The 9422-nt window shown below is 49.0% G+C and overlaps 1 long non-coding RNA gene across 2 annotated transcripts; it reads right to left on the reverse strand.

Moving 5' to 3' along the window:
* Positions 1-437: 437 nt before the first annotated feature.
* On the reverse strand, positions 438-6437 carry LOC138815785 (uncharacterized). Of its 2 annotated transcripts, XR_011368475.1 has the most exons (5): positions 6332-6437; positions 5800-5911; positions 3443-3638; positions 2482-2614; positions 438-613 (listed from the first exon to the last, which is right to left on the reverse strand). It is a non-coding gene; the product is annotated as an uncharacterized lncRNA (long non-coding RNA). The 2 variants fall into 2 exon arrangements; XR_011368474.1 differs by lacking the exon at positions 5800-5911.
* Positions 6438-9422: the final 2985 nt, after the last annotated feature.

A 9422-nucleotide genomic window follows, 5' to 3' on the forward strand; every position in this document is an offset into this window, starting at 1 on the left:
GCATATGATTTTTGCCAGTGCTCGGGCTTCAGTTCAGGCCCTGAGACTAGGCCTGACCTTGTAGTCTTCAAGGATGGTGAGCTTCACTTTCCCCCACAGTGCAACAAAGTTACCCAGTCCTGAGTTGGAATCTCAGAGGTGGCAGAAAAATGGTGAGAATTCTGAGCCAGGGTGTGCTATTGTTATTATTATTATTATTATTATTATTATTATTATTATTATTATTATTGCCAAGCATGGGATTTGAACTCAGTTCATGACAACTCTGCCTCAGCTTCAATCACCTCAGGCTGGTGGGCTCCCATGGGCTTGTAGCCGATCCTGGGATCCTAGGCTCTAAAACTTTGCAGGAAAAACTGACAGAAAAATGACAGGAAAAGATGACAGAAAAATGACAGAAAAAATGTCGCAGGATGGATTTTTTATATTTTCTTGTTTTGCACGGTGACCATCCTGGGTCTGAATTACACGGCTGCAAATGGTACTTCACCTTGCATTGGAGAAGGCTAACGGCCCATCAGGGAAACCATAGGCCCATGCGGCAAAATAGGCCCTGAGCTTGAATCCTGGTCCTGACACCTACCAGTGCGGGGAGATCCCAAGATACTTGTTCCTATGCATGGGAATAACAATGAAATGTTAGCAAACGCATGATTGAATGAGAAGTTTCTGCGTGTATTGGTGAAGTCCAAAATTAGAGGCAGTGATCCTAGGACAATGATTCATCTTAATGAATGGTTAATTAAGCATGAAAAGAATACTATTCCTTCAATGGTGGCATAATAAAGTCCTAAGAGTTAGTAGGAATGTAGTTGATGTCATTGAATATTACGTAGATATCTCTGGCACTATGTACAAATATATTTTTTTTGTTGTTCTACCACCTGTCTATCCATGTATGGCTATTTTGTCCACTCCTGCAGCTCAATCTCAGGGTCTGGAAATGCCCTGGCAGCTTCATTGGCTTGAGGTTGCAGTTTTGACACACCCATTCAGGGTCTGAATTGGGTCTGCTAGGCCCTGAGTTCAGATCCCAGCACTGCCAACAATTGGATCATGGAGTAAGAAGCTGAGTGTGATACCTGTTTTCCTTTTCTCTGAGAGTCCTGGGTGTCAGACATGATGGAGAACACATGTGCAAATCTAGATACTATGTGATGGGTTGTCATCAATATCATGAATGGAATGTGTGTCATCAGAGTCAATAAAAAATCTCATATCTAAAATATACTGGGAAATCAGAAAATTAAATCGCCCAACAACACATCCTCAAAGAAACAATTGCCCAATAAAAGAGTGGGCAAAGGACTTAAAGAGAAACTTCTCTGAAGAGGAAAGAAGCATGGCCAATAGACACATGAAGAAATGCTCAACCTCCATAGCCATAAAAGAAATGAAATCAAAACAACATTGAGATACCACCTCACACCAGTTAGAATGGCTATAATCAAGAACTCTAATAACAACAGATGCTGGAGGGGATGTGGACAGAAGAGAACCTTACTGCATTGTTGGTGGGAGTGTAAACTTGTTCAACCACTTTGGAAAGTAGTATGGAGGTTCCTCAAAAGACTCCACATAGAACTCTCCTATGACCCAGCAATCCCACTTTTGAGCATTTACCCAAATGTTTACAAACAAGACCACACTAAAGCTACCAGCACGACTATGTTTACTGCAGCACTATTTACTATAGCTAAGATATGGAACCAGCCCAGATGCCCCTCAGTAGATGAATGGATCAAGAAAACGTAGTATATATACACAATGGAATTCTATGCCTCCATCAGAAAGAATGACATTGCCCCATTTATTAGGAAATGGAAAGACTTGGAAAAAATTATATTAAGTGAAGTAAGCCAGGCCCAAAGAAACATAGGTCCCATGGTTTCCCTTATTTGCAATATCTAGTATATGTCTGGGTCAAGCAGAATAGGTCAGATAAGGTGATGTTAGGGAAATGAACCCTAAGATATGTACTCAAATGATTTTTCTCTCTCTTGTGATTGTTTCTAACACATGTATAATATTATTTCTTTGTTGCTTTGTACGTCCCTCTCCCACAGTATAACACCTGCTTTCACTGTATTTGATGTCGGTATAATTTGTGGAGGGAAACAGGAAAAATTAATCGTTTAAATAGGGATACAGGTGGACCCATTGCAGCAATGAGATGTACAAGTCGTTATGTCAAAAATGAACTTTACAACATTGGTGCAGGGGGAGTGCGGGGGAGGAGCAGGGAGGATTGGTTGGGGGGGTGAGAGGGAACATGGGAAGGGATGGGAAGTGGAAACAAAGGAGGAGGCTACAATGCTTGATATGAAATGTACTCATTATCTTGCCCATGTAATTGTATCCCCTATGTACAGTATTTTCACAATTAAAAAATGGAAAATAAATGAATAAAACAAAAATACAATAAATAACCAATACAAACAGGACATGGACTGAAAATCTATATGTAAGTAGAAATCTTACCTTTACAATATATATAAATAGAATTTTTCCAGGGCTGGGACTTTAATTCATGCCTAGGGACCAGGCCTCACTTTCTTGTCTTCAAGCATGGTGAGCTTCCCCTTCGTCCACAGTGCTTCAGAGTTACCCAGGCCTTAAGTTCAAAATCAAAGGTAGGAGAAACAGCGTGAATTGCAAGCCAGGGAGCTAATTTTTTTCTGCTTTTTGCTTTTTTTGCCAAGCATGGTCTTGAACTCAGGTCATGGTAACCGTGCCTCAGCTTTCATCACCATAGGCTGGGGTGCAGCCGCTGGAAACACAAGCTATCCTGGGATCCTAGAACTTCAGGCCCTGTGCAACGGGGGAATTGCACAGAAAAAAGTGGCAGGATGGCATTTTTACATTTTCTTACTTTGCAGTATGGCCATCTGGGTCTGAGTGATCTGGCTCCAAAGCATACTTCACCTTGCATTGCTGAAGGCTTGCAGGCTACTGAGGAAGCCATAATCCCGAACAATGATTAGCCAAGCACCAGTGGCTCTCACCAGTCCTCCTTGATACTTACAAGGCTGTGATAGGAGGATCATGGTCAAAGTAACCCTAGGCAGGAAAGTCCTTGAGACACCTGTCCAACCTCAATGCCAACAAAGCCAGATGTAGAGCTGTGTGGCTCCAGTGGTAGAGGGCTAATATTGAGCAAGAACACCTCATGGACTGTGACCAGATCCTGAGTTCAAGGTCCAGGACTGGCAAAAACAGACATACACACAATCTGTGCAGCCATCTGGCTAAAGCAGGTCTCCCTCTTGTCCCCAACTGGATTGGACAGACTTTCCTGGTAAAGGAGCTGCTGTCATGTTGACTAGGCCCATTTGGTCTGCATCCCAGGATTCCAGGCACACCCCCATTTTTCATCATTCTTTTTCACCAATGGGATCCAAGAATAGTGGACATGCCCATATTACATGCTTCCCAGTAGCACCTGGAATCCCTCTGTTGGGTGACACCACTATCAGCAGTTGAGGAATGTAGAGGTGGCTGAGTGGTGAGCAAGAGACTCCAGGTGACTTTGAGGTAGAGTAGGAAACGATGTCCTAGTCAGTGAGTGGGAGAATAGAAGATTTTCTAGAGCCTGGGAATGTGGCCAGCCCAACTTTCCCGTCCTGGCGCTCAGATGTCTGAAACAATAAGAATCAATGAGAGAACTGTGGGCAAAAAGCTGCCACAAGAACACCAGCAGTATCCTCCCGACAGACCTGAAACATTCAAGAAAACAAAGAACACGAAAAAGGGAGGGATCCCCAAGACAAACACCACTGGGGAGCGAGATTGAATGGAGAGTCCAGCGAAAGGTGATGCCGACCATGGGCCTACCCTGACTTTGGACTCAGTCACAGCCACCAGGGTCCAGAGTGTCAAGGGTCCCAATCCCACCAAGGATCCACAGAGGTGCTACCTGCATATGGTGCCCACCCTGGACCACAGAAAAGAAGAAACCAGGCACTCTGTGCCAAGATCCAACCACTGAAGTAGGGAGACAGACCCGCAGGGTCAATGGGAGTAAGAGAGGGAGAAGATAGACCAGATACATGCAGCACCAAAAATGGAGGTAGAAATCCAAAAGGCACCCATACAGCGGTTGGTTTCGGCAGAAAGCGATTTACAATGTGCACTGGCCCAAGTGCAGCAGGCCGCTGATGACAGAGAAAGGGAGCATGAAGCTGTCACCAGCTGCCTACAAGCTACAGAGTGGCGTGTGGCAGAGCTGGAGATAGTGGCTTCTCTGGTCACTGCTGCAAAGGAGAAGACCAAAATGTTCCTCAAACAGCTGAATGATGTGATCCTTCAGCTCGAGGAAAATACCAGAAACTTTGATGACCTGGAGCAAGTGAACACAGAGTTGCAGGAGAAGGTGGAAGTGCTGTAGATACAGAGGAGCAACATGAAGAAGAGAATATGCAAGTTCCAACAAGCGCTGGAGGGCATTAGGTACTGAAGATGGAGTTGAATAACCTGGAGGAACAACTTCATATCCAGGTCCAGGAAAACCAGTCTCCGTCTTCAGAACGTGGAGCAGCAGGAGCAACTGCAGAGACTGGAGGAGAAAGCCTAGGATCAGCAGGAGACCCCTGAGACCCCACGATATGCATGTGTGTGGGATAGACAACCGGAGGAAAAGCTGGCCCTGCTGTGGGACGCTCTCCACCGGGTGAGCAGTGAGAAGGAGGAGCTTGCCAGCATCCTGGACACAAAGCAGCAGATGAAGAAACATCTGCGGGAGCAGTAGGACTGCTCAGAGAAGAAGATAGAGAAATGGATAGTGGTGGCTGAGAGAGAGAGAGCCAAGCAGCTCAGGAGCAGCAGGAGCAGTCCCTGGGCCAGTGCAGGAGTTCAGAACCTCCTGTGAATGGCACATTGTCTCCAATGAGCGACTGTGGTCTGAGAAGGAGGCCCTGCAGCAGCACTTAGAGAGGCAGATCCAGCTGCTGGAGCAGCTGATGCAAGTGAAGGGCTCAACAAACTGGAGGGACCAGGTGGTGTCCCCGAAGTGGCAGGACACTCTCAAGTGCCTGGAAGCCACCAGATCACAGGAGGAATGCCTGCAAGCCCAGCTGAGCTTCCTGGCTTTCCCTGGGGAAGGGGAAGGGATGAGCCCTGGAGAAGCAAAAGGTAACTAGGTGAATCCCCCCCACCACATGTGACCATCACACAGGATGGAGAGGTTCCCCAGACCAAGAGTGACATGGCTCTGAGAGTGCTCTTGGAGGATGAGATCCACAGGGGGAAACTCCTGACCCAAGAATGGTGGGCTAGCTTCAGGCACCCCATGGCCAACCCAGCAGCTCAGTGCCAGACTGAGCTGGAGCCACAGACCCTCATCCATGACCTGCCTGATGAGGTGGACTTCCAGAGTCCAGCAGGTGAGCTCCACCATTGATGCAGCCAGCTTTTGGCACACATCCAAACTATCAAGGAGTCCCTCATGGTGTGTAAAGAGCAGATGTTGGTCCTGAATGAGCTATGTTGGGAAAAAGCCCAGTGCATGCACTGGCTGTCTCAGGAGAAGATCGAGAAGAGGAGAGTGTTTAGGAGCTGCTGTCACTCCTAGCCAGGGAAAGCACAGACAGCAGTTTCCAGATGCCAGCACAGGCTGAGCCTCCCATCCCCCTCCCCAACACTGCTTCAGAAGCAACTTGAAGACAGCATGGAAACTGCCAGAGGAGAGGTCAGGGTTCCCGACCCCATAGTGGATTCCCCCAAGGAGCAGGTCCCGCCCCAGATGCCCCACATCCAGATCTGCCCACAGCTTCCAGGCTCAGGGGAGGAGTGCTCTCTCACTTTCTCCGGTAGACTGATGTAGATGACGACTCTCTATGTGACATACTGACTCTCAAAAGCGTTGGCAGCCACCAGAAGTAGGTGACCAAGTGGCTTTCTCTCAGGCCTCCATCTGCCGGGCAACGGGAAGGTTAAACTGGGGGTAGGGTAGGGCAGAGGCTGAAGGGAGTTGGCCCAAACTCAAGGGACATCTAATGGCCTATTGGTGGCCCATTGGTGACTTCTGGCATGCTAGGCAAACACTCTACCACTGATCCACATTCTCAGCTAGGATGATTTTTCCCCCTCCCAAACCCATATGGCCATTCCTCAGATAAATAGGAAGTAGGGGCTAGGATTAATATGAAGCACAAGTCTGGTTCAACCCAAAATATTCCCCTGCCCCCTCTTCCCACACCCTGAGTTGAAGTTTTTCTTCTACCATTGAGGGATGAGAGAGGGAGGGGGGAGTCCCAAGAAAATACCAACAACAGTGGCCCCCTGAGTCCCACATCCTTCCCCACACAAGTGGTCCTCCAGATTCCAATCTTACCTGACTCAATGTAAAGTCTAAACTGTCTCCCTACCACTGCAAGGCTCAGGATGAAATAAAAGTCAGCCCAGGCCTCAGCCCACACCCAAAGTGGAAGCTCCTAGTCCCAGACCTACTTCCACCTCTGACTGCCCCTAGTTAGGCCACACCCACCACTCACCACTATGATGGTGGTGATGACCTCATGGATGGATTCCAGGAAGAAGGTCTATGGCAAAGAGCAGAAGCATCAGGGTGAGCAGGGCAGAAGGAGGTGGGGTGATTGCTCTGGGATCTTCCTTGGAGCCCTCCCATCCAGCCAGAACCATGCTGACCCAAAGCACGAACAAGGCCAGGGGGTGAGACGAGATGGAGGAGCACAGGATTAAAGGAGGTACTGCTTTGTCTTGGAGGACTTGATTAATTCCAATTATAATTAATTCCAATTACATTTGGCCCATGACAATCCCAAAGACATCATGCAATGCCTCTCCGTGTTGTTGTTGGTCGTGAAGGCTGTCCCTGAGCTCTTTTTCTCAAGGCTGGCACTCTACCACTTGAGCCACACTGCCATTTTTGTTTTCTGATGGTTCATCGATAAGAGTCTCATACACTGTCCTGCCCAGACTGGCTTGGCACCATGATCCTCCAGATCTCAGCTTCCTGCGTAGCTAGAATGACAGGCATGAGCCACCAGTGCCCAGTATGTGATGCCTTTTGAAGGCATCTTGGCGAGTCTGTAAAGGAGCCCCAAAGGGCCTGGATAGACGATGACCCAATCAAGGAGCCGGGATGGGGGAAGGTTGACCTTCTAGCCATTCTGTTCCTCCAAAATTGAAGATGCCAGGTGATGTTGTATGCACCAAACATCTGGGCCAGCAGCCACCAGGCTTAGTGGGGGAAAAAGTAGAGAATACCCAAAGACTGCAGTGTAGAAATCTCTGATTTTGCATATATGTGGTGTGTGTGTTTGTGTTTGTGTGTGTGTGTGTGTGTGTGTGTGTGTGTGTGTGTGTGTGTGCAGCCCCACTTCCTTTTTGATGGTTAATTGTAGGTATGAGTCTCAAGGACTTTGCTGTCCATGGTGGCTTTGAATCATGATTGGGGGCCCCAGGGAAGCAAGAGTAAACACAAGTGACAAGTACAATCCCTATTGTGGGCCACTCCTGCCCCCTGGTGGCCACACACGGAACATGCGGTCTCATGCCATTATCCTCTAGAGTTCAATTTGGGCAAGTTACTAGGGCCAAGCTGACTTTTGCTCACCCTGATTGCTGATGCCTGAGTAGGTCTGTTCAACCCTAGGCCCAGAGAGCTCCAGGAGGCCCAGCTTTCCAGGGCAACAGGGAAGGGAGAGGTCAGCTCCAGGCTGAGCTAAGAGCCTTTGCCCACGGATACCCTAACTTGGCCTTACTTATCACCATAAGACCTGTCAGAGAAAAACCCCAAAAAACAAAATTGGATCTGTGCCTCCAAGTGTTAGAGCTCTAGCATTGAACCAAAGAGCTCAGGGACAGGGCCCCCAAGCTTTTAGTTAAAGACCCCCAGCTGACTTCCCTCATAAAACACAGCTTGTCTAAATGTGAACTGGTAGGATTTGTGACGTGTTTCTGAAGAATGGTGATACTGAAGAAAGCACCCTAATTCTAATGACAGCTGAACTTGTGACATACAGCTATGTGCTGAGTCCTTCACAGGGCGCTATTTACTGGGTCCTTCCCTCATGGGAGTTATATGCTGAGTCCTTAAAAAGATGCTGTTTGCTGAGTCATCCCAAAGGGTGCTATGTGCTGAATCCCTGAGAAGAGTGGGCCATCCTGGTTTTTTTTTAAGGGGGCTTTTTGCTGAGTCCATTACACAAAGTATTGTACTCTGAGTCCTTCAAAAGTTGTGGTGTGTTAATGCATCCTAAAGGGTCCTGCTATGTGTGAGCCATTGAGAAGAGAGGGATGAAGTGTATTTTGAGTGCTGTGTGCCAAGTCCTTTCCATAGGGTGCTCTGTACTGTCCTTCAAATGGTGCTGTGTGCTGAGAGCTTCCACAGTGTGGTATGTGCTGAGTCCTTCAAAATTGTTCTGTGTGCTGAGTTTATCTAAGGAAGCTGTGCACTGGGTGTTTTACACAGCGTGCTTCAACACAGATTGTGATGAGTCCCTGGGAAAGAGTGCTATGTGCTGAGTGTTTCAAAGCATGCCATTCACTGAGTCCTTTACACTGTGGGCTATAGACTCCCTCCTTCAAAGGGTGCTGGGTAGAGTACTCAGCATACTACATGCTGAGTCCTTCAAGGGGAGCTGTGTGCTGAGTCATTTACACAGGGTGCTTTGTGCTGATTTTGGAAGTGTGCTGTGTGCTGAGTCATCCCAAAGGGTGCTATGTTCTGAGTCCTTGAGAGGTGGTTATCCCCAACAATCACACAGACACAAACACAAACACACATACACACAGGAGTGTCACCATGCAACTGCTTGGTGTGTGGAGTGGAGGGGGATGGAGGAGAGTCTCCTCCAGCGGTGGGGCTGAGGGGAGATTCGATCCCCTGGGCCGGTACTAGGGGTGGGGGTAATGTTGAGCTGAGGTAAGGCTGCAATTGCCATGGTCCAGAAGCCTCAGGGCCCAGTCAGGGCTGCAATTGTGGCCAGGGGTGGGGGGTGGGACCCAGGGGAGGAGGGGGCGGGGCCCAGGAGCACACTTTGGTGGCAGCAATGGCCAGGAGCTCCAGGGGCATCGGTGTGTGTGCAGCAGGGGTGGGTGGCCCAGGAGAGGAGTGTGGGGCAGAGAGAGAGCTGGGAGAAGAGCGAGCATGAGCACTAGCACGCGTGGAAACGGCTTCAGTGGCTGGCGGGTGCTCCGATCATAGTGTGGGTCCTGGCCGGGAGCGCAGAGCATGTGGAGCTGCAAGGCACGCACATCGCCACACGCAGCCCCTCGGAGGCGCCCAGCCATGGTGGCCCTGAGTCTGAGGTCCCGGTGCGGGGAGCACGGCAGAGGCAGTGGCTGCTGAGGCGGCGGCGGCCACAGGTTAGGAGGCCGCTGAGTCTGCGGTGGTGGCTGAGGAAGAGCAGAGGCTGCGCACAGCTACACCACGCGCCCGCGCTGGGTTTCAAACATGG

This window comes from Dipodomys merriami, unplaced genomic scaffold (genome assembly GCF_024711535.1).
Source record: "Dipodomys merriami isolate MVZ:Mamm:240054 unplaced genomic scaffold, mDipMer1.0.p SCAF_67, whole genome shotgun sequence".
Classification (NCBI taxonomy): domain Eukaryota; kingdom Metazoa; phylum Chordata; class Mammalia; order Rodentia; family Heteromyidae; genus Dipodomys; species Dipodomys merriami.